General features: G+C 44.2%; 1 protein-coding gene across 1 annotated transcript in view; it reads right to left on the bottom strand.

Annotated features, from left to right (window-relative positions):
- LOC138497369 (cadherin-7-like) overlaps positions 1–27,414 on the bottom strand; it is a 1,579,032-nt gene that overhangs the window by 285,565 nt on the left and 1,266,053 nt on the right. The gene's annotated exons all lie outside the window — the stretch shown is intronic.

Genomic DNA, 27,414 nt, shown 5'->3' with positions numbered 1-27,414 from the left:
CACGTGATCAGGAGATCACCAACAAATGGACTATGGTGTTTTTTCGCAGGAACTTTTTGTGAAAGAGTTTTGAGGAACAATGCCTGTCATTATCTCTACTCGTACGGAGCAACTGATCGATTGTGTGGCTAACAAAGACATTGGACAGACAAATACATGGTCCTTGAGGACGTATTGTTTTATTGTAATTATGTTAACCGGTCTTAGGGTAGTAATTGCTCTTGGGTTTTGGTACATCGAAGGAGTGTGTCCTCTTGAAACATTTTTGCCTACTAAGAGTGTTCCCACTATGTCTACACCTTTCGTGCACCTGCACAGTCTATCTCCTAGGGACTCCCAACACAGACAGAGCTATCACAACAACACACTTTTGTTAATTATGAACGCGACTCATGCAATCTTAAACAGAACTAATTGCTGGATCTGTTCACATTTGCCGCAACACAGGGAAAAAGGGTCGGGCTGGAATATTCATCCTTTGCCTCTAACTACTGCATGTTATGCCTCTATAAAGGCACTATTCTTTGGTCGTTGGAATGACAGCATCTCAGGGAACTTTGACGGGACTAATTTAAAGGAGTTTGAAAGGCGAGCCCTGATGCCTCTGGATGCCCTCTTTTTGAAAATAGGAGCTACCTTAATGTTGCTTCTATTAGGCCTTCCGATAGTCTATCTAGACCTTTTCAATCGTTAATCTCTTTCAAGATGGCTCCCGTAGGCAACCGGGATGCCACGCCTCCTTCCTATACTATTAATCATAGCCCCAACTCTGTCTCCTTCTGCATACAAAGGAATGGTTCTCGGTCGATGGGTACTTTTGAGGGTTGTACCAATGTTGTGAATTTGACTAGTGAGGACAGACCTATGTACATAGGTGATCCTGTTTATTTAATTTGTGATAATGAAGCTTATCCGTGGCTACCTAGGGATTGGCAGGGTACTTGTTATTTTGGTATTTTGCTACCAGGGGTGTATGTAGCTAGTACCACTGAGGTCTCTAGGGTTCGTCCAAGGCGGGATGAGAACAGTGATACTCGTTCACAAGTCATGGGTGATGTAGCGAAATCCTTTGTACCATTTTGGGCACAGATCATGAATTCTCAGGCTATTATGAGATTAGCAAGAGTATTGGAGAGAACCATCAACCGGACCACCAATATACTCTACAACATGACTCTAGAACAAAATGCAATTAGATTAGTGGCTCTACAGAACCGGGTGTTGTTACACATCATCCTGGCTGAGAGTGGTGGAGTATGTAAATTGGTGGGATCCGCTTGTTGTGTTTTCGCACCTGACTCCTCCCCGACCATATTCAAGGCAATACAAAATCTGCACGTTCTAAGCTCAGAAGTACACGTTCCCAAGGGAAACTGGGATCTTAGTACTTGATTCTGGAACTTCTTACGGTCTTGGGGATGGAGTTTCTTTCAGTCTTAATGGTAATCCTTGGTATTTTGTTGTTCTGTTGTTGTTGCATACAATGTCTTCCTGCCATATGTTCGATGTTAGGGGGATGTTGTGCGCAAACTGTAGGAACATTATGACCAAAAATGCATACACATGAGAAAATGACTAATGTTTTTGTGATGAAGGATATTACTGTCAAAGATCTAATGGCATTTCATATATCTGATTAATGTGATTCAGGATGTACGGACATTGAAACGTGGAGTTACGAGTAAAGTGGCTATTTTTAGTAAAGCTCTTGGCTTAGGCGAAAAGGAGGGTTTGTTAAATGGTAATTTTATAGTACCTCCTTAATATTTATGTTGGCCTAAGCCTAGTCGCGCTACATGGAAAACTGCATTGCAAAGTTCCGATTTTAGTATAGTTTCGCCGTCATTTTAAGGTCCATCTGCCATTTTCATTTCAACTCGTGTGTTCTTCGTTCTAAAATTGTGGACTATGTTTTCAGCCTGCAACCAAGCCTCCCGACCTTTGAGTTCTGTTAATGTTTAGGCTGTTTGCGAGCCGACTGTTTAGGCTAGGCAATGAGACCTTACGCTGCATATGAACTGTTGTTTAAGTGTTGTCTGCGCTCACAAGACTCATCCTTGTATACACATTGGTAAAATGAAGAGCAAGCCTCAAGCGTATACATAGGCCGAATGAAAATTAAAGAGATGTTACACAAGGCTTACGGCGGGATCCGAGAACATACATCACTATTGTACCTCCATGGAAAAGAAAATGTGTGTAATTCTTTGCATAATATTGTATAATCTGTATGTGAACTAGGCACGAACTCTAGACCACAAATTATTAATGTGAAGAGAGGCTGGACAATATTACTCTACATTGTATAAAAGTATGAATGTTTAGATGTCCAGCACTCTCTCATGTCTCTCTGTCGGGCTGGTACACATTGTGGGGTGTTGGGAGCCATTTGGCTATCTGTATTGCTTTGTAAACTGTACAGTAATAAAAGATCTGTGAATCTTTTAGCCCGTCATTGGTGTATTTCCTGTGTGGTATTCCGACTCAATATTTCCTTGTTCTTTAAGTATATACTTATGCCAAACTGGGTGATGAAGTATGTGATCCTCTTCAATTTTCAACAAAAAGGAGGATGGTGCCATGGTGGCCCATTTGCCGTTCCACTTGTCTGTAGGTAAAATTTAATTTCATTCTTAAAATTTGCTTTTTTGGGTATACATTCAAGAATAATTATGATCCATACTCTTGAGGATCCAACTTCTTCTACTTTGAGTAGTATCCATTCTACCGCTTGTTGGCCTACATTGTGCGTAATTGAAGTATATAAACTGCACACATTGATGGTTACTAAGATGTCTAAGATGCTGTTTAATCTGTTAAAATAATCGGTGGTGCCTTTGATGTGTGATAGAAATTTCTGTATAATTGGTTGCAAAATCTTGTCTATAATAAATGCCCAGCGGTTGTAAGATACCATTAGTAGCTGCCACAATAGGACGTTCAGGAGGCTTGTGTAAGGATTTATGCATTTTCCGTAATAAGTAGAAATCTGGTACTTGTGGATCACATGTTGTCATAAAACATTCCTGTTTTGTCATTAATCCATTTGTTCTCATGTGCCATGTCTAACAATGATTTGACATTCTCCATGATTTCTTTTGATGGATTGTCTGTTAGTGCACTATAAGTGCTGGTGTCACTCAGTTGTCTGTAACTTTCCTCTCTGTAGTCTGCTATATTCATTATTACCAGTGCTCCCCCTTTATCTGCTGAGCGGAGCACTATATTTTCATCTTCATATAAGTGTATAATAATAGACAGTTCATTTTTGCTCAGGTTCTGGTATTGTGGGGCCTTGAATGAGATTCTTTTAAGATCTTTCAATACTGTCTGGTGGAAGACATTAATGGTTCCATGTTGGAGTGTGGGGACAAAGATGCTTGTAGGTCTTAATTCTAGGAATGCACTTTCTGATGTTTCAGTATCTATATTTGCAAAGTATAATTTGAGTGTTAATTTTCTTTTAAATTTAAATATGTCAATCCTGGTGTTAAATAGTTTAGACCCATATTTAGGCACAAAATCTACTCTGAAAGCCCGATTGTTCTGGTCTTTTGCCTCCCGCTCCTGGTTCCTTTCTTCGATCACTCATACCTAAAGAGACTGTTGTCTCAGTGGGGTTGTTGATCTTTCATTTGGTTCTCTCCCTTTGTTTGTCTCTTTGCTGTTGTTCCTTTCTGCAGTAGCTTGTTGTACTGAAATGTGTGTACTGTCTAGCCCCCACATCCATGTTGTGAGGTGCAAGATTGTAAACCTTGCCTCGTTTCTTACTCAGCCATATATGGCTGAAGACTTACAGCAATATGATTGTGCATCACATGAAGGGGAAGACAATGATATCCCCAAAGCTAAAGAAAGCCCCCTAGAAGATACAGAATTGGTCTTTGTTGATGAGTCACTGTCAATTGATCAGGATACAGGGGAAAGACATGTTGGGGCAGCAGTGGTATGCCTAGAAGAGGGAGAGTAGGAAACACTGGTCATGAAAAGACTAGCCCTGCACTATTCTGCACAATCAGATGAACTAGTAGCTCTCATAGAAGCCCTGTGGGCCTCTAAAGGGTGCTGTGTGACCATCTATTCAGACTGTGCATACATCACCACCAAGGTGCATGCAGGTCTGTCGCGCTGGAGGAGAAGAGGGTTCAGAAGAGCAGACAGCTCACAAGTACAGCATGCTGCCCTGCTTAACACATTGATTTCCGCCCTCGCATAGCCCTCTGTGGTGGCTGTATCACTGAAATATCATTGGGTAACGCAGCTGCTGATGTGGCAGAAAGGAATGCAGCATATCTCCCAACCCCAAAATCAGCAGAATACGTCAGGAACACTGCGAACACCAGGCCAGACACAGATGCATACAAGGCTCTCCCTATAGCACAAAACATTGAACACCAGTACAGGGCACCCCCAGAATAACAGGACTTATGGGTCAAACGTTGGTGCATACAATCACCCAGAGATCTCTTGTGGAGACACCAGAGTACAGGAACAGTAGTAATGCCTGTGGAATTACTGTACACAGCGTTCAAACAATTGCATTTCCCATCCCATTGCTCTAAACAACACATTGCAGCAGACCTTGAAGAATATTGGTTTGTCCCAAATTTATGAGAGCACCTCAAAATGATGATAGTCCAATGTACAATGTATCAGGTGTTCAGTACATGAATGACACTGAGAACACTAAGAGGGACTTTGCCCCACCCGTCCGTCCCTTCCGTGAGCTGCACATTGACTACTCAGACATGGGAGAGCGATGTAATGGGGCACGCTACTTAATTGTAGTGGTGTGTCTGTTTTCGAGGTGGGTTCAGGCCAGTCCTTGTGCCCAGCCAGATGCCCAGTGTGCTGCAAAATTCCTTGTCAGAGAGGTCTTCCCCCGCTGGGGAATGTGTGATGTCTTAAGGTCTGACAATGGCACACATTTTTTTCAACTAACTGTTCAAAGAAATATCTACCCTGTTAGGAATGAAACATTGTATATGCTTCATTTACCACCCACAAGCAGATGGCGTGGTGGAGAGGAAAAACAGCCTCCTTAAAAGCAGACTTTCCAAACTGGGCAAAACACCCCATAAAAAAATTGGGTGTACTGCCTACCTCTAGCCCTGTTTCATATGCGCACACAGCCCAGTAAGGACCACCACCTGTCCCCACATGAAATAGTGACTGGCTGATTCATGCAAAAACCCGTGTCACCAGTACGATGAACATCACATGCTCATAGAGCAGCTGCAATTCCAGGGGAAGAATTCAAACAATACCTGTCCCAACTGACATGTCCAATAAAGAGTATTGCAAAACAAATGGCTCCGACACACACAGATGATGCACACACATCAACTGCACTACAAAATGACACCGCCCCAGCGCAACCATTGTTGCAAGGGGAAATGGTCTATGTAAGGAGCTTTGTGCAAAAATTGAACAATCCCAGGTTCCATGGGCCCTACGAGGTTATGTATTCCACCCCCCCCCTTGCAGTGAAAGTGAAGAGGCTCAGGTACTGGATACAACTCTCAGACATTTGCAGGGCACCACATGACGTGACTCCAAGTGTCCACAGTGAACAACAAACATCTACCTCAGACATGTAGCCCTATGCTGTCCATATCAGTGCATGTGAGCAGATACAGAATACATGCATTGCTGCTAGAGTACGACCTACATAAATTAAAACTCTCTCTCTCTCTTTTCCCCACCACTTACCTCTTCCCTCCCCTCCCATTTTTTCCAAAATTCACAGGTACAACGAAGATGGAGAAGACACCACTGGGATATTTGTCGAATAATGATTGAAATCGAGATATGATATGATATGATATGATGGTTCATTTATGTAGTGCCCATACACAATGTGTTTCAAAGCACTTCACGCCAAGGCAGGGAACAAGGGAAAATGCAAACATTCTTACAGGCCATGAACAACAAGAATGTGAAAAATAAAAACTATAATACTCGGCCTAGCGACATTTCAGATTGTGCAAGTGCTAAGACACAACTAGGAAGGAAATGGGAAACAGACAGGCGACTACCGTCCTAGGCCTGATGACATTTCTGATAGAGCCGAATAATTACACAGGGTGAGGGAGAGGGGAGGAGAAAGGGGGTAGAGGAACACAACAAGCGGCTATCGTACTAGGCCTGACGACATTTCAGCTGGTGCCAGAGGGGGAGGGGGGAATAGCAAGTAAGTAGGTGGGAGGAGACAAACAAAGTTACTATCATACTAGGTCCAGGGACCATTCAGGTCTAATAAATGCACAGAAAAAAGTAAGAGGGGGGAGGAGAGGAAGAGAAGGGGGTGCGAGAGGAGAAGAGAGCAGAGAAAATAACGCTTGCATCATTTCCCCTTGCAGAACTAATGCTTGCATCACTAGACACCATTACACCGCTGAAGAACAGAAAGAGCAAACCTCGCCAACACCTTAACACTTGGTTCACACCTCATCTAAAACCCATTAGACAAGAAAAACGCCTAAGTGAAAAAAATCTGGAGAGCTAACCTTTCAGACCTCAACAAAAATAATCTGATCAAACTTTCCACTCTCTACAAAAAGGAAATTATCCTAGCCAAACAAACCTCCTATAACATCCGAATCTCCCAAGCTAAATCCAATACTAAAGAATTATTTGCCATCCTAAAAGAAGTAGAATCCCCGATTCAAGTTCCTGACTCCTGTCTGAAGGATAAAAACTGGTGCACGAGTATACAGAACGTCTCTGGCCAACAAGATAACATCGCTCCAGGTGAAAATCAATAATAAAAAAGATACTATTACGAGCTCTAAGACTGACAGCGATGAGATCATTACTAAGACTGACAGTAATCTCACATCTTCACTGCAATCCACCTCTGCTCCATCTAAACTTCCTACCCCTAGCTTCCACTTTTGCAAAGTCTCCACCAAATAAGTTGAGAAAGTTATCCTCTCCATCAAACGATCTAACTGTCACTGCTACCCATGTCCAGGCCAAATTATAAAAGACGCTGCCTGCGAACTCTCCCCTTTCATTACTAAACTTATAAACGCTTCATTCTCCTCAAGCACTATACCTAGCAATCTGAAACACTCCTGGGTCCTCCCCCTCCTTACAAAACAAACCCTTGACCCAGCTATCCCAACTAATTACCGCCCTGTAACCACATTGCCATTTCTCCTCAAAATCCTGGATAAAGTAGCATACTTACAAATTCAGCACCACCTGGAACAAAATCACCTCCTAGGAGTTTGTCAGTCTGGATTCAGACCTCAGCATGGCACGGAGACCGCACTCCTAGACCTCAAGGCACAAATTGATATACTAAGAGATAAAGGTAGTGCAGCACTCTACTACTCCTTGATCTATCAGCTGCATTCGACCTGGTTGACCACTCAATACTTTGCAACCACCTGGTCTCTGCAGCCTGCTTCTCCCAGGAAGCAGTCACATGGATCCAGTCCTTCCTTGAGAATAGGACTATGCGAGTCTTCTCGCCTCTAGCAGCTGCAGATCCTACACCTATTTCATGCCGTGTACCCCAAGGCTCCTGCGTCTCTCCTACTCTGTACAACATCTTCACAAAGCCCCTTTTCGATGATCTAATGGTCTTGGTATCACCTACACTAATTACGCTGATGATACACAGATCCTCATTCTGCTGACGCAAGATTATGACAAGGATTTGGCCTTTGTAAACAGAGTCTACCTCATCATCCAGGCATGGATGGCCTCGCACGGTCTATGCCTGAATGATGACAAAACAGAACTCCTCATTTTAGGTACACCATCCAACATCAACAAATTAGGCCCCAACTATGCCTTGTTCACAATTGACAATAACCATATCACTGTGGCCAAGGTAGTCAAAACTCTTGGCTTCCACATAGATTCCATGATCTCTTTTGGCAAACAAGTTAATACTCTAGCCTCAGCTACGTCTTATACTTGCAAGCTAATCAGAGCAGCTAAGCCCTTCCTCTCGCCCAATAACTGTATCATTTTAGCACGAGCCTTAATTTTATCCAAATTGGATTATTGCAATGCCCTATACATTGGAAGCAATAAATATATCATCTCCAAAATCCAGACTCTTCAAAATAATGCCCTGAGAGCTGCCCTAAGTCTCCTTAAAAAGGCCCACATTTCTGAACTTAGGATATCCGTCAATTGGCTATCCACAAAAGACAAAATCTCTCTCAAAATGGCATCCCTGGCACACAAATGCCTCAACCATGCAGCCCCACAATACCTCTTAGACAGATTTACTAGACACACAGCCTCTCGCCCTCTTAGAAAGGCTAACTCCAACCTCCTACTAGTACCTAGATTTAAGCACACCAAGTCACCAAGTCCGGTGGGAGTAGCTTCCCCGTTAAAGCAGCTCAATATTGGAACTCCCTCCCCCCTGCTCTAAGGGAAGATTTACCCTACATACAATTCAGAGCCAGTCTCATCCATTGGCTAAAGGAACAGGACGTCTGAAATGACCTCACTTCCATCCATCCTGTCCCCACTGTATATATGAGAACGTACTGCCCTCGCTATATTCATGTATGTCACACTGATTTATGCCACACGTTGTATATTCTGTGTTGATTTACCTGTTTCATCATGTAAAGCACTGTAACTGTAGCTGTAACTATCTTTGTATACCCTGTAACCTAAGCTTAACAACCATCTTTTGCTTTCGTGCCCGAATACCCCTGGGTCTGGTGCGCAATACAAATAATAAAACAAACAAACAGACAAACAAAAAGTACAGAGAAGTAGAGGGGAGAGCGAGAACAGTTTCAGTGGTCAGTGAGGCACATAATGTTGAAAGGAAACAAAAATGTAGGCAATGAATTCATGAAGACGATGGGCACAGCATGATTTAGGGCCAGCCTCAATGGGAGATCCAGGGAAGATCCAGCATGAGAGTTGAGGGGGGTGAAGGCCCAAGAGTCAATGGGCCTCATTCCGAGTAGAGCGGTAAGGGATACCGGGCACCGGTAATGAGACCGGTGCCAGTAATCCCTTACCGCCCTACTAAGAGTTCCCTTAGCGGGTCCCTCCTTTAACGCCTGGTCTGACCAAGCGTTATGGACGGGACCCGTTAAGGGACTTCAGAGCTAATAATGTTACCGCAATTTGTGGTAGTTATTAGCGCCTTCCCCATTCCCATTGAGCCCTATGGGGGCTCAAATGGGAATGAGGCATGGCTTTTTCAACGGGGACTTACCAATCCTGCAAAGGTCGGACTACACCGGTAAGTACCCATTGAACCATATCGGTGCCAGACCCATTATTGGAGGCAGTCATGGCGCAAATAGCGCCATGACTACCTCCAATGTCGGAATGAGCCAATGTGTCCGAAGGCAAACAAAGCGATGGCGAAAGTCTTTGAAGGTGAACCTTACGTGAATCAAGACAACTCCATCAATGAAAAAGGGGGGTGAGAAGGGGGAGGAGGAACACAGCAGCATCACAGGGAAAAGGTGGCCTGGGGGGGCGCATGCACACATCAGTGGGGAATGGAGGGGGGGGGGGCGATCAGCACGCATCAGAGGCCAGAGAGGGGGCATCATCACACCTCACTGTCATGATGCCTACCCCCGGGCATCCGGATCAAGCCCATCAGCCCTGGGAGCAGGCATCCAGACATTTACAAAAACCCCAGCAGCTCCAGCTAGGGGCTGTCTGGGTTCAGTCCTGGCGCCGTAGGCACCAGGCTCATAATAAAAATCAGTCCTGGCGCCATACGCGCCAGGCTCATAGACATTACTTACCTCATGCAGACCTTGCTGCAAATAAATCCAAGCCAACGTGAGGCCTGGATGGGACTATTTTACTACATGGACTATTTTTTACTCGGGTGTGGTCCTGGGGAACTTCTTTCCTGGGACGACTTTGGAAGCTATTTAAACCACGCCCGAACAGCAGCACATGCTTCGTGTTATTCTGCATCCAGCAGCGTGACTCTCACCGTGCCTGCAGCCAGCATCCAGTCTTCTGCTACGCCCGCGTGCCTGCAGCCAGCATCCAGTCTTCTGCCATGCCCGCCTCGAATCCGAAACTCCTAGAATAAAGAGGAAGAAAAGGACAAGGTTAGAAAATGAACTTATTTCAAATTCCTTACCTGATTTCGGATCCATTTCATCTCCCAACCTGGAAAGTACATCAGTCCTGCACGCATCGCTTCGCCAGCTCCAGCACGGCGCCATACTCACCAGTTCTCACAGCATCTTTCGATCCGGCACTGTCTCCATCATTTCTTCGCCGTACTCCGGCAGCTAGGGGCACAAAAATAACAAGGTGAGCCAAGGGAATCAACAAATACCTCTTACCACCATAAACTTACCTGATTTACCACCGGCGGTATTGTTCTCCATATCTTCATATGCCGCATCTGTAAAGAGGGAGAAAAACAACACGTTAACGCATGCAATAGTTACCGGACAGCGTTGGGTAACACAGACTTTTACCTGAACGCCAGCAGCAGCTACGAGACCTTCTTCTCACGAACTCAGTTGCAACTTAAGGAAGGAAGGGGACAAGAGTGAACATCGGGCACATTGAACTCTTTGAACTTGATATTTACCAATCCCGCCTGGGACTTCAGAGTCAATGCTTACCGGAACTCTCCAACGCCTTCAAACCAGTGAAGTAACTGGTATCTACGTGCCCCTGCAAGACACGCAGGATGGAGAGGTCATCTTTCACAAATATAAGGTGAGGTTACTAAGGGGATATTGGAGGTGATTAGTGGGGGAGAGCGAGAACAGTTGGGAGGCCATCCCTAAAACCCACAGGTGGCTAATCCCTGTCTCCACTTGCAGGAAAATACTTCTTCGGGTCCAACAGACAAGACTAGGCGGGCCAGTCCAGACAGTCATCTCTGCACTACACTTCACGTTGATGGAGACCGCAGCTGTCCGGGTCCGATCGACACCCCTGTGGGGTCCAGGTGAGCGTAACACTCACGCTGGGCCAGAGGCCTTATGGGGGCACACACACGCATCCCAGGAGCCAGAGGGGGCGGGGGGCACACACACACACATCAAAGGGGCCAGAGGGGGGGTGAAGGGCACACACACGCAACAACGGGGCTAGAGTGGGGTGGGGGCACACAGACATGCAACAAAGGGGGCCAGAAGGGATGGGAGGCACACACACACACAACAGGTGGCCAGAGGGGGTGGGAGGCACACACACAACAAGGGGAGGCAAAGTGGGGGGTGTGGGGGCACACACATGCCTCATGGGGCCTGTTAGGTAGAATCCTATGCAGTGCCCTTAGGGACCACTGCACAGAGTTAAGACAACAAGTGGTAATACAAGTTCACCCCTGATACAAGCCTGTACTACACTGTTAAAATGGTAGCAGTAGCGGAGCAGCCAGAGTTATCTCAAGAGCAAATGAGCAGTAGTAGAGATTACACAAAAGTACTACAATTACTGTGACTCAAGCAAACACTGACTCATGGTTTTTGGTTAAAAAGTAAAAGTGCATTTATTTTAAACCATCTGTTTGTAAAACACTTGACTATAAAAACACACTTCAAATACACTACACACAACCAATTCTCCTTGTGCAGAACAACTCAAGGTAAGTACCTTATGATTTGTCAAACCGGTGTTATGAAACAAAAGATGTTACCGGGAATACATATGCGATCACTTTTTGACAGTAATGACAGTTCGGTCTTACTAAAGATATGCGTATCTGCGGGAAGAAATGTTACCGGGGTAAAAACACACTTTGCACCTGAGTTACCAGAAGAGAGTTGGGGGCAAAAATCATAGGCAATACTTTTGTCAAGGAAGACAGAATCAGAGAACACTTTCTAACCCAAAGATAAAAGTCAATAGGACTGCGCCAGTGTTAGGTGGAACAGGGTTCCTGTAGTCGAGGATGACACAGTCAGATAGTTCACGATTCAAGGTTGCCAGGAGTACTTAGATATTGTCAGAAGAGGAGGCAAAAGTTATAAGAGGGAAGGAAGAAAAGGACAAGCCTTTAGTGACGAGAAAAGGGTTCACCCTAGTTCCTCGAAGTCGGACACAGTACCTTATTCCTTGAAGAAGCTGGTGCCACGGCCGTTTTTCCTGGTAGTTTCCTGCAGACTCACGGTTCCTGGAGCTTCAGTCGTGGTGACAAGAAGGAGGACATCTGGAGCGATCTGCACTACCCAGGGATGAGGCCAGCAGCAGCGACAGTGAATAAAAGGTGCGCTCCTTTAAAACAGGAGAGGCTCTTCAGATGGCTATTCGGATCACTACAGCAGTGTGCAGCGATTTTGACCATGAAGGGGATCCTCTGGCCGAGGAAGATGAGCTGGTTGACCCCACCAGGCTCAAGGGAAGAAGACTCTGGACTGGATCTTCTCTGATCGTTGAAGGGTAGATAGCTCAGGACTGCAGCAGGGCTTCACCGGTTCTTGGGTTTGCAGCAGCCGTCTTCTTCTCCGCTTCTCTTCGGTTCCTTGCAGTTCCAGTGGTGACTCTGACTTCCAGCCCAAGAGTCCTGCCTTTTAATGCGAAAATCCCCCATTCACACAACCTGGCTGTCAATCACCCAGCAGGGGGGTTGTCTGGCCCGGATAACCACCTCAGCCAATCATGACAAAGTGTGTCTTGGGTCTCCATGGAGACCCTGTGCAGGGGGTGACTACACCCTTCCCTCACATTCAGCCCACCTAGACAACCAGGTGCCAAGAGGAGAGCTTCTCTGCAGAAGCCCGCCAAAAGACGGTGAACAAAGAAGGCAAACCTGGTTTGCCGCGCAAAGTAAAACACAAGAAGGACTTTAACAAAAAGAAATGGTGACTAAACCCAACCGGAGCCCAAATAAAAAGTATTTGGGCAAGCGGGTTTAATTCGAGGCTACCACAATAACCTAGAACAATACCACGTTTATATAATATAATTGCGGTAGAAAAGTTAGGGTAGATGCCACTGCCACCAGCCAAGTCTCAATGTTAAAAGAGCAAAACAAAGCTCAGAGAGGTACAGACAAAAAGGGGTAGGAGTTAACCCTTTCCAATACTTCATGTAAGATGGGGTGTACTGTGTCTTTAGTTTTAAAGTGACTACATAAAGTCAATGGCAACTTTACATGCTTCTGGGGGACAGTAGTCAGCCCCAGAAAAATGGAGTCAGTGGGAAGTCTAAAACACAACCCTGTGTCACTGCACTGAAGGTGCTGTGTAACACACACAAAAAGTGGGTCTCATGGAGTGGTTTGCTCCACAGCCCAAGATCCCACAAACAGTAGAAATACACATGGCAAAACACATGTAAGAGTTGGAAAAAGGCTCACACTCTTACCAAGTGGAAAAGATAAACTCCAGAAATCCAGCAAAGCTGCTGGGGGACTCACTAGGTGAGGGAAATTAGCCATGGAAGGAGAATTCTCCCTAACAGGGGCTAGAGGGAGGTGTGGGGCACATACAAGCATCCCAGGGGCCAGATGGGGGGGTAAAGTGGCGGGAGGAAGCAGAGCTGCAGCCGCTCCCACAGCCACAGCAGCGTTAGAGGGAACAACAGAGAAGAAAGTGCAGGAAGAAGGGACCAGGTTTGGGCCTTGTGAGGTGGGCTGGCCAAGCCTGCCAGCCTTCCAATTGGCCAAGATGAAGACTGCCACAGCCAATCCTAGGTCCCAAAGAGCACCATGCAAAACACTCCAGCACACACAAAGGACACAGCCATCTTGGAATGACAGGTCGGCAGGGATTTCAAACATGGCGAACACAAAGGTTGCATCAAACGGAACATAATAAGGTTCACAATGTGGAAATGCTCTTCAAGCTGATGTTAGTGCCGGTACAGGCAAATAATCACATTAAAGTCCGAAACGTCCATGAAATGTGAGATGATTCTAATAATGATAGACATAGCATCAGCAATACTAGGGCATATAGTTATAATTGTGGTCTTCATTTTATGGCCATTCTGTTCACTATAATGATGTTTGCATTGGGAATTTATTGGGGAGCATCATTTATCTGAGCTGGTCATCTAAAAGAAGGGGGACTACCGGAATATGAAATATGAACATAACTTTCAATGTCACCGGATCACTTTTGAATGATACTGTAGTAAAATTTAACGTCACTATGGTTCCTTCCAATGTATCTGAAGTGCCATATACCATTGCTGTACTCGCCCCTAGGAGCCCCCTGGTTATTAAATTCATCACAACCTCCTCCCCTGTCATAGTGACAAGCCCAAGCCCACACACGTATGAAAGGAGGAATGAGAGTGAACAATACAATATTTTAGAAACAACCATTGTGATGAACATCTGATCAATAAATAACTTGACCATCATGAATAGTTCAACTCCCAAACCACTATATGTAATATTAAAATATTTCAAATGCTGAAAGTAAAAAAACTCTTTGTGCAATAATGTAAATATCACTAGCAGTAGAAGTAAAATAATGAAAAGGCATTCAATATGTAGTAGCATAAAGAAACAGCAAGCACACCAATGTAAATATGATGCATATCATGGCTTAGGACTAGATGCAGTGGAAGATATTTGTCATCCTGAACACTCGAACAGTTGGTACTCTTACATGATTGCAATCGGAAGACGAATGACTAATGGGAGTTGCTACATCTGTTCCTTAATACTGCACACATCTGGTCACCCAAGGCCTTAGTTACGCAAGAGGTACCCATGATAGAGACCCAATGCCTAATTCATTTTATGCTATGCATGGTCAAAGGCACTTTCAAGATATGCATCGTTCATTTAGCGCTCATTGATCCTGAACCCCCGAAAATGCAAAACCACTGTCTCAAGGAACCACATCTAGTTATCAGAGGGGCGAGATATGTCAACACATGCATGGAACTTTTGACGGTATCTGAGACAATTGCAACACTCGTGGAGCAAACATGCCAGCAAACATGGGCAGCACATATCCCAAAACTAACATGGATTGCTGCCCTCGAGAGACCAGTAAAAGTGAACCAGCAGAAATCATAGGAACATTTGTTTCTTCAGTGAAGAGACAATCTCTGCCAGGTCAAAATAACAATGCAACCAAACTTCATAGTACGCAACCTCAAGAAAGGTACAGCTGTGCAGATGGATTATTGCTGGATCTGCGGCCAGCAAGTTTACTTGCACCTCCCGCCTTCTTGGAGGGGCTACTGTTCGCTAGCAATCCTGCACTCTACCCTGTTCGTAGTACCAGAAGAATACCTGAAGGGGGGACTCCTACTCAAAGCTCCCACTGTGCCCCCGACCGTAGAAGCTCGACACACAGTGCCACCACCAAACGTTCACATTCTCCATGAACAAGAGCCCTATGACCAACTACAAAGAAGGAAAAGAGTACCACATTACATATCAAAAATATTACTTGTTCGAACTGCTGACGAAAATCCCAGAAGAATTTAAGCTCTACAATTCAGCAGAGACATTTTTTGCATCCCTAGCATCCAGACACTGTTCAATGCAAAATGGCTCCAGATTGTACAATGGGAGCTGATCCAGCTTGCTAATGATACTGAGCAAGGATTCAATGTCATACAAGTGGAACTAAGGGTCCTCAGACTAATAACAATGCAGAACCACTACGTATTAGCTCTCCTGACAGCTATGGAAGGAGTTGTTTTCAAAAAGATAGGGAGTTCGTATTGCACATTCATACCTGCTGAAGACACTGAAAATGAGACATTGTCACACACATCATTGCTGCAGTACATGAACTAGGGGTGAAAATGAAAAAAGAAGCTGGGGTCCAAGAAGAGTACTGGTTTACCCTAGCCTTCAGCTGGGTCCCATCATGGCTTGGAACATTGGTGGAAATGATGGTCCCTATCATCGTGGTTATCCTGGTGATCTTCTGCATATGGCAATTGGGTCTCTGATGTTGTTCCAAAGCTGTGCCTAATAGCACAATGATGATGGTTAGTATTGGGAATACCAAGGTACATCATGATACAAAAGAGGCAGAGATACAGACTGATCAAAATGACTGCCCTGCTCACCACATGGTCCCAATTCCTATTGGAGGTGTAGTTGATAACTTATACACACAACCATTGTTCCTTCTCCAGACCCAGAAAACTATCACGAGGTATGGGTGGATTTGGCAGGTGGGGGAGTGTGTATCTATATGACATGTACTCCTGAACAGTATACGCAAAGAGGAGATAGTTTACGACACGTGTGCAAGGTTTGGATGCCCCTCTTGGGGTGGGACCAAGTATGATTTGCATATGGTCTTACCCCTTCTGTAATGGCTTGGCAGGTGAAGAACGATGGTCTGGAGGGTTGCCCAGAGCAATGCCAGTGGTTAAGATTAATTCTAAACCTTCCATCCATCACCTCTTTGTTTTTGCTAATTAAGGGAACACCAGCATGGGATGAAGCTGAAAGGCCTGCAAATGAGCATAAATATGGGGGAGGAGAATGTGTTACTGTAGAAGTAACAAATGGGGGGAATGTCAGGATGGAAATGAGTATATTCCACTCCCGAGACACTTTCAGTTAAGGTAGACCCCATATGAAGTAATGTAGTGTACAAAGGGGGAGTAAACTGCACCCTAAGACACAATATAGAAGCAATGTATCGATAATAGTAAGTGCACGGCACTAGAAAATGCATAGAAGCTAACTCCATTTTGTAGTAGGCCGAAAAGTACAGGCTTGTATAATCATGCTGCACCCGCTAAACTCCATGAACCCAGTTCACTAGGACTCCTCACAGACAGTGCTCACGGAAGTACACTTCCCCCCGGTTGTAGGTCAAAGGATCGACAACCAAAGGATCGAATGGTCAAAGGGTCGACACCAAAGGACCGAAAACAAAAGGATCGAAAAAAATGGGTGTTTGGCCGATTTGAGCCCAGATGTTTTTTTTCCGGATGATGGATTCTCTGCGCATGTCAGGGCTGAACACAACATCAGCATGCTCTGCCAGGTAGTCCACCATGGCCTGCAGTTCTTCAGGGCTGAATTTCTGCTTGCGGAGCAGTCCGCAGTCTTTTTTGGGGCTTTTGGCATTTTTACATTTTTTTGGGGGGGAGGGGTCCCCACCAACCCCCGTTTTTTGTGGTAAAAAACACTTTTTTTTCCATAAATGAAAACCCCCCAAAAAATGTAATTTAAAAAAAAAATGTGATCCTTTTGTTTTCGGTCCTTTGGTATTGATCCTTTGACCATTCGACCCTTTGTAGTCGACCCTTTGACCGGACACCCTTCCCCCCTTGTCCCTTTACTGTTGAAAACATTTAGTATCTTTCAGAGGAATGTGCTCTGCAAGAAAGTGAGACAACACCAGGATTTGCACGGCATCCATTTGTCTCCACTAAACTGAGAGTAGGCCTCTAACCCCCACCCAGTCAGTCCAGAGCCAGCCCCACACCACTGACCCGACCCCCACACCTTTGCATTCCTGAGAAGCAAGCGTCCCCTCTGTCCCAACACAAATCACATGTCCACAGAAGATCTAAGCAAGCGCAGCTATATTTCTTCGAGCATGAAAACACGTCTCTTGTAACACGAGGTACAGGGAGGGATACATTAAAGCTCAAAACCGTGGGTGGAGACCTTAAGTGTGGGAACTGCATTATCAATGAAGCCCTGAATGTGTGGGTCAGCATGACTGTATTTTATCCTCCCTTCCCTCTTCCACCATGTCCCGGGCCTCCCAGGTGCATGCCAAAATGATATTTTAACCAGGCTTAGCATGTTTAGTGTAGAAAGAAACTATGTAGTAAATGTGTGCCCCATCCTTCACCACAAGGATGAGCCTAGCTGACTCACGTGGACCCTGATCGACTGGAAAAGAACCAACCAATTGAAGCCTGGCATCCCCTATGGAGCAGGCCCATGTGTAGGTTGCCACCAATCAGTAGCACCAGTTAGTACTCTATGTGATGACGTTTTGGGCGCTTTAAAGCTCTTGTTTGTATCAGGACGGGTTACAGCGCTCTCGAGAAGCAGAGTCTTTTGCTGATATTTGTATGCTATACAATTAAACCTTGTTATCCTTACAATACTATCTCCTGGGTAATTTCACTAGAGGCTTGTCTCTATTCTGAAATGTGCGTAAAAAGGGAATTGCCTTCAGGAGGATGGATCCTGAAGAACATATGAACTGCCATGTTTCCCCCGAAAGTGCTTTCCAACATGATTCATTATGGACATGGACATAGAAATTTTAAGAGCTGTTTGATGTCTTGTGTTGGAGAGCCTATAGTAGTTTCAGGAGTGAGCTTGCAAGGAGGAGTAGATTAGTGGTTTGGGACTGGGTTACTGCTAGGAACCTGTCCATTTGTCAGTTTGTATTGCAGGAGTAACTTTAATACACCCTTTTGCTCAAATCATTTCTTGAAATTAAGACAACTCTTTTAACTGCCTTTCTCAAGTGACTGTGACGAGGCCATGGACTCTGTGCCAGTGAATCTGTTTTTCAATGCTGGACATTGTCATGGGGTGGAGGCCCTATTTAGTATTTAGTATTTATTAAATTTTATATAGCGCTTTACACCAAAGCGCTTTAAAGAGGAACAAGCAAAATACAACAAGCATTACATAACAATTGAATCAAAACCAGAAACAGGAACAATTTACATCAATGATGAGGTTAAGCCTGAGTGGAGACAGACTAAAGTGAGAGAGGGAGTAGGAGGTGTGGGTACTGGTAGAGACAGAAGTAAGAGAGGAAGCAAAAAGGTGTTAGGGAGGTGAATGGAAGAGATAAGATTTTAGAGAAGAGTGGAACGTAGGGTAGGAGGGAGAAGAGCGGATAGAGAGGGGGAAGCGGTTCCAGTGGAAAGGAGTGAGTAATTGGAAAGAGTGGATGCGGGAAGGGGCGCAGGGAGGAGGAAGAGGAAAGAGTAGGAAAAGGTCAGCAGAGCGGAGTGAACGAGAAGGGTGTCCAGTCAAAGGATCGATTACAAAAGGCCGAATGCAAAAGGTGAGAGTCAATAGGGTCGAATTTTTTTATTTATATATTTATTTTTGGGTTTCCGTGTAGGTAAAAAAACTGTTTTTTACCACAAAAACAAAGGTTCGGTGGGGGACCCACCCCAAAAAATATATATATATTAAAAAAAAAAAATTCTAACCTTTTTTTTTTTTCGAGACTATCGACTCAAACCTTTTGTCATTCAACTCTTTGCAGTCCATCCTTTGACCTATAACCAACGAGAAGGAGTATAGAAAGTGAGAAGGGAGGATTGGTAGGGAGGGGCAAAACCAAAGAGGAATTTGGAGACAAGACAGAGAATCTTGAATTTGAGCTGGGAGTGAAATGAGAGCCAGCCTAGTGAGGTGAAAGAGGAGATGGAGTCATGAGGTGAGAGAGGAAGAGGGAGTGGATGGCAGAGTGGTAGACTGATTTGAGGGGTGTTAGGTGAGTGGAGGGGAGCCCAAAGAAAATAGTGGAGCAGTAGAAAAGTCTGGAGAAGATGAGGGAGGTGATTAAGAGTTTAGTTGCGTGAAAGGTTAGGAAGGGTTGAATTTTATGGATGTTATAAAGGTGAAAGCGGCAAGAGCTGGCAGTAAGAGAAATGTGGTGAGATAGAGAAGAGGTGGGGATCAATGTGATGACCAAGGTTACTGGCATGAGGAGAGAAGAAGGGTTGGGCGAGGAAAAGAGAATGAAAGGAGGAGGGGAGGGAGGAGAAAGAGTGTTGGCAGGGAAGAATAGGGCTTCGGTTTTGTCAGCATTAAGAGTAAGGAAGTGAGAGGACATCCTGGATTTAATAGCAGAGAGGTAAGAAGAAAGCTTATGGTGGATGTCGGGAGAGAAAGAGGAGAAGGAGAAGACGAGCTGGGTATCATCAGCATAGAAATGTTGTGAGACTCCAAAGGAGATAATAGGAGCTAAGAAGGAAGTGTAAACTGAGAAGAGAAAGGGGCCAAGGACAGAACCTTGGGGATGCCGTTGATTGAGAGGATAGGTAGGGGAGGTGCAGCCAACCCAGGAGACTAACTGTAATAAACACTTTTGCTCAATTGATTGCTCGAAATTAAGACAATGCTTTTGTGATGTTCATGGTGTGTGTGTGTGATTGAGTGGCTATGTGTTCGTGTGTCTCTACGTGTGTGTGTGCGCGCACACTAATGTGCCTCACATGTACCAATGCCCACCACCCCAAAGGGCAGCAGAGTACAGTGCAGAGTAGATTATCCAAAAGAGCACACATGTTTGTTTGTCCAGAATATGCATATAATCGCATGTTCTCTAGTGCATAGGTCTTTATAGTTGAGGGGATTTTGATGGAATGAATGTGCAGCACAATTAAATATACAAAATACCTTTTGACACATGAAGACCTTTCAATCCGCCATAACAAATACACCATGCTCACATTGTATTAATTAGAGTCACAATATATGTATACTTTCATGATGAGCAATGGATTAAGTCTTAAATAGTCATACGGCAGGGCAATATAAATCATGTGATATAGGAGAGGTCAACATTTTTGAACTCTTTTCATCTGTTTTCATGGTCATCATTTAGGAGTTCATTGCTGACATACACCTGTGGGATGTATTAACCCAATTATGCTCTGCCCTGCGGCATCACTGTGTGCTGATGGTGCAAGAATTATTAAAATGGCGCAAAACCCCTATGCGGTCAAAAACCTATGGAAATCACGCTTTGCAACACAAAACGATGGCTGCCAAATCTACAATGCATGTTGTCAGTGGTGGAACCGAGATCTCACTCTGGAAACATGTCACTGGGCTGCACAACACGTTAAAATGGTGCACAGAGGGAAAAGCAGTGCTTGCTGATAGAAATCCAATATCTTGCATTTAAATCCTTTTTCTTGGTTGCTGAAACTACAGAATGCCGGTACAAAACACCATCAAACATCCAATATTCTTGCTGGGTGTTACTAGTCACTTCATTCAAGAAATCATTATGAACATACAATGTCATGAAAAGCGGAATTTGTCATCAAAACATTAACAGCAAATGTGCCTGTCTGTGAAATCTGTCAAAATCTGGGCGCAGTACCAGCGGCCGCCTGTGGACAGCTGTCAGTGGATTGCATCATAAGGATTTAAACTTGTACAACTGAAATCTGATGTCTGAAATTTAAGTGACCTGTCATTGAGAGTAAACTAGGTTGTCACTATTTAAATCTCACGATTTAGAAGCTGAAATAAGTGTTATAGCTGTTTGTTTGGAAATTAGAAAGTTTATTTGAAACCAAGAACAAATTGCAACAAAATGACATTTGAATTTAATCCTGACTCCAAGCCAAACAGTATAACAACTTCCCCCCACAAAGGCCAGTCCTATCTCTCCACCAGGAACTTACACCCATGTGATGATTAAGGGGGAGGGGATCTTGGGCTGCTGTGGGAAGAGGACAATGGACTTCCTCTGGCTGAAAGGATATGCAGAGTGTGAAGAGTCATAAACGGCCGCTCCCAGAAGGAAGGGGGCGGAGATTGGTTCTGAGCTGCCAGAAAGAGGAGGCGGGGACAGACAACCATTTGTTGATTCACAAGGACAAAAAGCACATTTTAAAAAGACTGATAATTTACTGTGCAAGATTGTGAAAAATATGTAAACCCCAGAATTGTGCATTGAATTTTTGGCTGCACATTTTAAGAGGTGCCAGAACACATGTAAAAATGTATTGTACCAAAAGTAGATTTTATGTTCAAAGGGACAAGGGGAGGATTCTTTGACTAATAAACCCACATCATCATGGTAACACCCTTTTTTCTCCTCCAGAAAAACTACCTCCACTAAAACCGCATCTCAAATCCATATAGTTTTCCCGCAAACGGGATTACCTCGCACTGAATAGTTTGCCACAAATTTTGTTTTAGGAAATTTCTATTACGTGTAAAACAGCTTTTCATTGCACCCGACCTCAGTTTTAAGTTTTCACATTGCTTATTAGTGTCAAATCATTGCTAGTATTTGTCTGCAACTATATAACATGGCTCCCATTAGAATTTAAACAATTTCAGCAATTTAGCCCATATTTAGTGTTTTACCCAATCCGTTCTCAGATAACTTTGAAAACCAATTTAACAGTTTGCCAATCAATTCTGATTCTCTCTAGTGTTGCTGGGGGAAAATTGGGATTGTTACCTTGTTTCAATTCTGTATTCCTGAATACCTGCTATCTCTCCTCCTATCTCTTTATATTGTCAGTTGGGGGGTTGAGGGGTCTGCAGGGGGAAATAGTAACCATACTGTATTTGATCTGAACACACACAAAAGTATTTCTGTGCTGAATTGTTTTTGCTCATTATTACTCCTTGTGATTAAAGAGGATGCCTAGTGTTGCATCACCCCATTGGTTATTATTGTATTACCATTAAACATAGTGTGATTATATTGTGAACTACATAAATAAATATTTTAACTTACAAAAGAAGCCTGATTCCTGGTTCAGTGTGACCGGGGGGGGGGGTTCCAAGAGAGGGGCGTTATATAAGTGGTACATTGTTCAGAATAAAAGAACTTTTAGACACAAACAAATAAGGATTTCAGTTGTGCATTACACGCTAGGCGTTGACTTAGGTGAAGTGCCGGATTGAAATCATTTACAGATTGGGGGCTCGTCATGAGATTTCTGAATTAGACATACCACTTGTGACAGTCTAATACAGTGTGCTAACTGATGGGGTACATAAACCCTGTTGGGCTACCACACCATTGTACACTGTAAAAACACCCTTCAATAGAAACGCTATATGGAGTTGGTCTGTTTTGCAAAAATAAAATAACTCCTGTAAGTCAGAAAGGAAATTAATATTTCCGGAATGGCGACCCCAGTAGAAATTAATATGGCAAAAGAACACCCACTGCACAAATTATTTGTCAGGGGTGAATGGCCAGAGTAGGATCAGAAGTCTGGCTGCAGGAAATCAAAGAACAAGCCACTGCCACAGGATTAGATACATGGCAAGATCAGGGTCCATTACACGTGGAACTTAGTGAATTGTACATGGACCGTAAGGTAAAAGAAGAGCAAAGTAAAATTTCCAAAATAGCGGTATGTCTGTACCTCCACATTGGAGCAATAGAGGAAAAATATTTCCCGAAAACCTTGATCTGGCAAATAGGCAAATACAATTGTTAGAAAAAACCCACACTGATTTGGACTCTGCAAAGCCAAGAATCAGAGAATGAAGTCAGGCAGTACCTGATGAAAGTAAAAGGTGATCTGGATATCCTGCAGCAAGAGAAGGTAGAGCAGGATACCAAAGTACTGGTGCTGCAAAAAGAGTGCCAAGAAAGTTTGGACTCTCTACTACAGAGCCAACAAAAGCTGGAACAGCAATTACATTTTAATAGAGCCTGCGCAGAGCAGGTAGTCACCCTACAAAACCGCCTAGATCAAGTAAAAGAAGAAAATAATACATTAATTCTCAAAGACCTGGACTCCCAAACTGAATTTGATGAAGAATGCCAGAAAGCTGGTGTACTCAAAAAACAAAGGGGCGACCTGGCTGCACAGAGGGGTACTCTAATTCAGGAAAGGGACGACCTGGCTGCACAGAGGGTTAGTCCAATTCAGGAAAGGGACACCTTAGGCCAGGAGGTCAGTTATTTAAAAAACAACATGGAAGAAAACCACCTGGCCCTTCAGGGACTGGGTGAGCTCAAAATGGACTATGAAAAACTGTTAGAGCACGCCAGAAGGGTGGAAGAGGCTCTAGCAAAGAAAGACCAGGCCAGTAAGGACAGGACTCAGGAGGTGACCTTCCTGCAGAAATAATTGTCCCAATACTCCAAAATTACACAGCAAGCACAGAGAGACAATGAGGCTTCTGTGAGAAAAATGACAGGCTCCATAGACAGGTAGCTATGCAGAAACAACTAATAGAGACTAGTAAGGCCATGATAGAAGAACAAAAGGGTCAGGTTCTTGCGAGGCAACAAGGAGTAGGGGCTGAGAGAGATGAGGTCTGATGGGACAGTGAAACCCCTGAGCATAACCTCAGCAACCCTGACACCAGAGACTTTCATCTCTTCAACACCATGGACTCTGCCACCGTCATGTCCACTGGCTCACAGGAAATGTAGTATAATGTATAGTGCTTTGAAGTATAGCGCCTCACTGAATGTGATAGCATTCTATTTACAGCAATAATGTGGCATACACATATAGCCAGTCCTATGTTGCTAGCATAACTTATGAGTAGGCAGATGGAGACAGGCTGCAGGTTTAAAAGTGCACCAGATTTCTTTTTTCTTTCTTTTCTCTTCCTTGAAATGTCTCACACACAGGAGACTACATTATTTATCTAACTAACTGACTTAATTAACAAGTACTAATCACTAGTGCTAACTCATTAACATTATAATGTAATCTCTATGTGAAAAATGAGGTGGAAGTACATGTTCTGAAATTTGTTTTCAAACGTGCACTAGGATATATATATATTTTTTTCTGTTCACTGTGTTTGCAGCAAGTAGAATCTGCATGCCAGGAAATGATTTTAGTTACAGTTTCTTACTGTAAAAATAGGCTATTGTGTGGAAGGAAGGGTGATGTGGCCTTTTTTAATTTGATTGGTGCAAAGTATCTGCAGTGGCCCCACGTAGGAAAAGGGGAAGGTGCAGTTTTGCTGGGAAAAGAATGACAGAGGGGGTGGCAGTTCGCTTTTGCTGAGCTCGAGAGACGGATGATCTTGGTGTCTTAGCACTGGCTTGAGAACCCTATGTTTTTGCCACACACACTTCAGACACTGAGATTACGAAGGCAACCCATGTCGACTGGGCCGCTCTTCTAAGGGAGGTCGCCTGGGAGAGGAAACCACATATCTTTTGGTAAGCAGCCAAGTTCGAAGTGAGGTCATTCTTTATGCGATGGTTTGGCGAATGTGTTCTAAAAATACTAGGCAGTTAGGATAGCAACGCATAAGAAAATCCCTTGCATTTGTATTTGTCATGTGTTGAATCCTAGTTTAAAAAAAAAAAATTTGTTTGCATTGTATCTTTGGTTTTGTTTTTCTCTTCTCATTTTGTTACAGGTAGAGATGAAATGCAAATGGTAAGAATTGTATCATGACTTTGTAATTGTTTGCAATATAAGAGATATATATATATATATATATACATGCCTCTGAGTTTTAATTGTTTTGGGTTTGCCTAAGCGGATGTGGGGAAGATTCATTTTCTTTGGTAATATAGTCACCCATTTGTTCATGCAGATGGAATAATAGATAGAATTAGCAGTGATAAATAGATGTATGCATGTGTTCCCCAGTGAATGGTGTCTGGGGGAATATAATATAATATATAGATCACTGGGGGTCCATGAACCAGTAATGAATCAGTAATGATGCCTATGGAAGAATAGTTCACTGATGTAGATAAATCAGTTATAACACCACGGGTTATTGGTGATGCTTTTTGTGAAATCGTGGTGTCTCTGAATGAGGTCCAAGGCTTCCTATAGATCACAAGAATTTTAAAAGAATAACAAAGGTTTTGTCTATTATGGGGCCGTAAATAGAACAGGAAAATTATGCTCACCACTAAGTAATTCACCACTAAGTAATTTACCACTAAGTAATTTACCACCAGAAATTACCACCAATAGGGTATATTACTCGATTATCCAATATAATGTAACAAAACATGGTCGCTGGAAAGAGGTAAGGCCAAACCCAATCTAGATGCAAGGACAAGTTATTACCAAATTACCACTTTTCTTTTGGTGGTAAGAAAATACCACCAGACCCCAAATCTATACAAAATATCCTACAAACCTGGGCAGCAGAGACTTTCATCTCTTCAACTCCATGGACTCTGCCACCCCCCATGTCCACTGGCTCACAGGAGCCAAGGGCCACAGGGATGGCAGACTTCAACCTAAGGGGAAATATGGGGCTCATAGGTTAGCGCCTCCCAGAAATAGATGGGCGAGCACCAAGTGCTACGGCCATCTTCTTTGATCAGGGAGACTCAAATGAGTGGAGAATCAGAGAAATTGATCCTCAGAAATATCACTTATCCAGAGATCAGATGGTAAAATTTAGTGGGGAATTCCAGGAGGGTAGGCCCACTAAGAGTATATTGAAAACCTCTTCCCAGCTAGGACAGTGGGGGGTACTCAGCCAATCCTGGGAGCAAGGAAGAGTCAGAAGACTCTTCTGAGTGCCACAGGACCCAAGAAACTAGGCCCCCACATTCAGCCAGCCATTCCCAAGCTCGCAGAATCCGGGAGAGCCTAGAAGACCAGACAGCCACCTCTGGTAGCAGTGCCTCTGAGTCAGAGGATGAGTGGACCAGGGTGACCCGAACTAAGAAAGCCAACAAAGTCAAGAGGGCCTTGCTCAAGTATCCCCTGAAACAAATAAAAGCCATTAGGAGTGTCATCATGCCCTATCACAAGAACACAAAATATTTGGTTTGTGAGCACCTTGAGCTATTTGAACAGATGATGGACACTTTACATCTGAAGGACAGCCAAAGCTGTACTCAGTATGTGAAGTGGACATTTTCTCCTGAGTACTCCAGCTTCTTTGCGGGGCTGGAGGATCAGAATCATTCCAGATGGTCCACCTATAGGGCGACCATCCTGAAACATTTTTCCATTCACAGGAATCCTCAAGAGGCTCGCAAGGCAGCCTATAACTTCCAATGTGGGGAAAACCAGGCTCCACAAGAATTTGTTCAGGAGTTGAAACGTGCCTTTGTGTAGACCAGTAGAAGGGTGCGCACTGACAGCAAAAAATGTGTAAACACTTTCTTTCATGATCTCCCTAAGTATATTATGACCCAGCTACTGAGGGACTTTCACGAGAAAAGATCACTAGACTGGGTCATCGAACAAGCAACGCGCATCTATGAGGTGCAGAAGCTGTTGGAAAACAAAAATAATCCCAATAGCACCAAAACAACTAACACCCCTGCTGCTGCTAAAGTGGCGTAGGTGAAGGTTGCCCCCATTTTAGATTTGGAGATGGGGGACCTAAAAACCTGCCCACACAGAATCAAAACAACCCCAAACCCAGAAGGCCCTCGGGCCAATCACAAACAGGGAGCCAGGGAGGCAACCCTATAGATGGGACCCCTAACTCCCCTGACTACATCAGCCCACACTACAAGGTGAATAGACCCATTCTGGGTTATGTGTGGACACCTCCAGCCGAAGGGGGTGGTCCAGCCAGACAGCAGGAAACCCAGGGAACATCCCTCCTAACTTCCCGCAGGAGGGCAATAATCCCCCAATACTGGAAAAAATGTCTTTCCTGGGTACCCGCAAAATTTCAACCCCAGAACAATCCATCCTTCTTTCCCCACTTTCCTGAGCCCAGACAGCCCAATCCGGGAGAGGGGAGGCCAAGGGTGGAGGGGTACCCAAACTTTCCTAACCTGGGGTATTTTGTGAGAAGGGATAGCTACCCTTCCCTGGATCAACCCAGGGGAGACATGAGGACCCCGTACCAGCCAGTGTGGGTGTCCCAACTAGAGCGCCAGG

Source organism: Ambystoma mexicanum, chromosome 5q (assembly GCF_040938575.1).
Source record: "Ambystoma mexicanum isolate Mex_15411 chromosome 5q, UKY_AmexF1_1, whole genome shotgun sequence".
In the NCBI taxonomy this organism is placed as follows: domain Eukaryota; kingdom Metazoa; phylum Chordata; class Amphibia; order Caudata; family Ambystomatidae; genus Ambystoma; species Ambystoma mexicanum.
The sequence above is the reverse complement of the archived record's forward strand: the minus strand, read 5'-3'. Positions and strand labels throughout refer to the sequence as shown.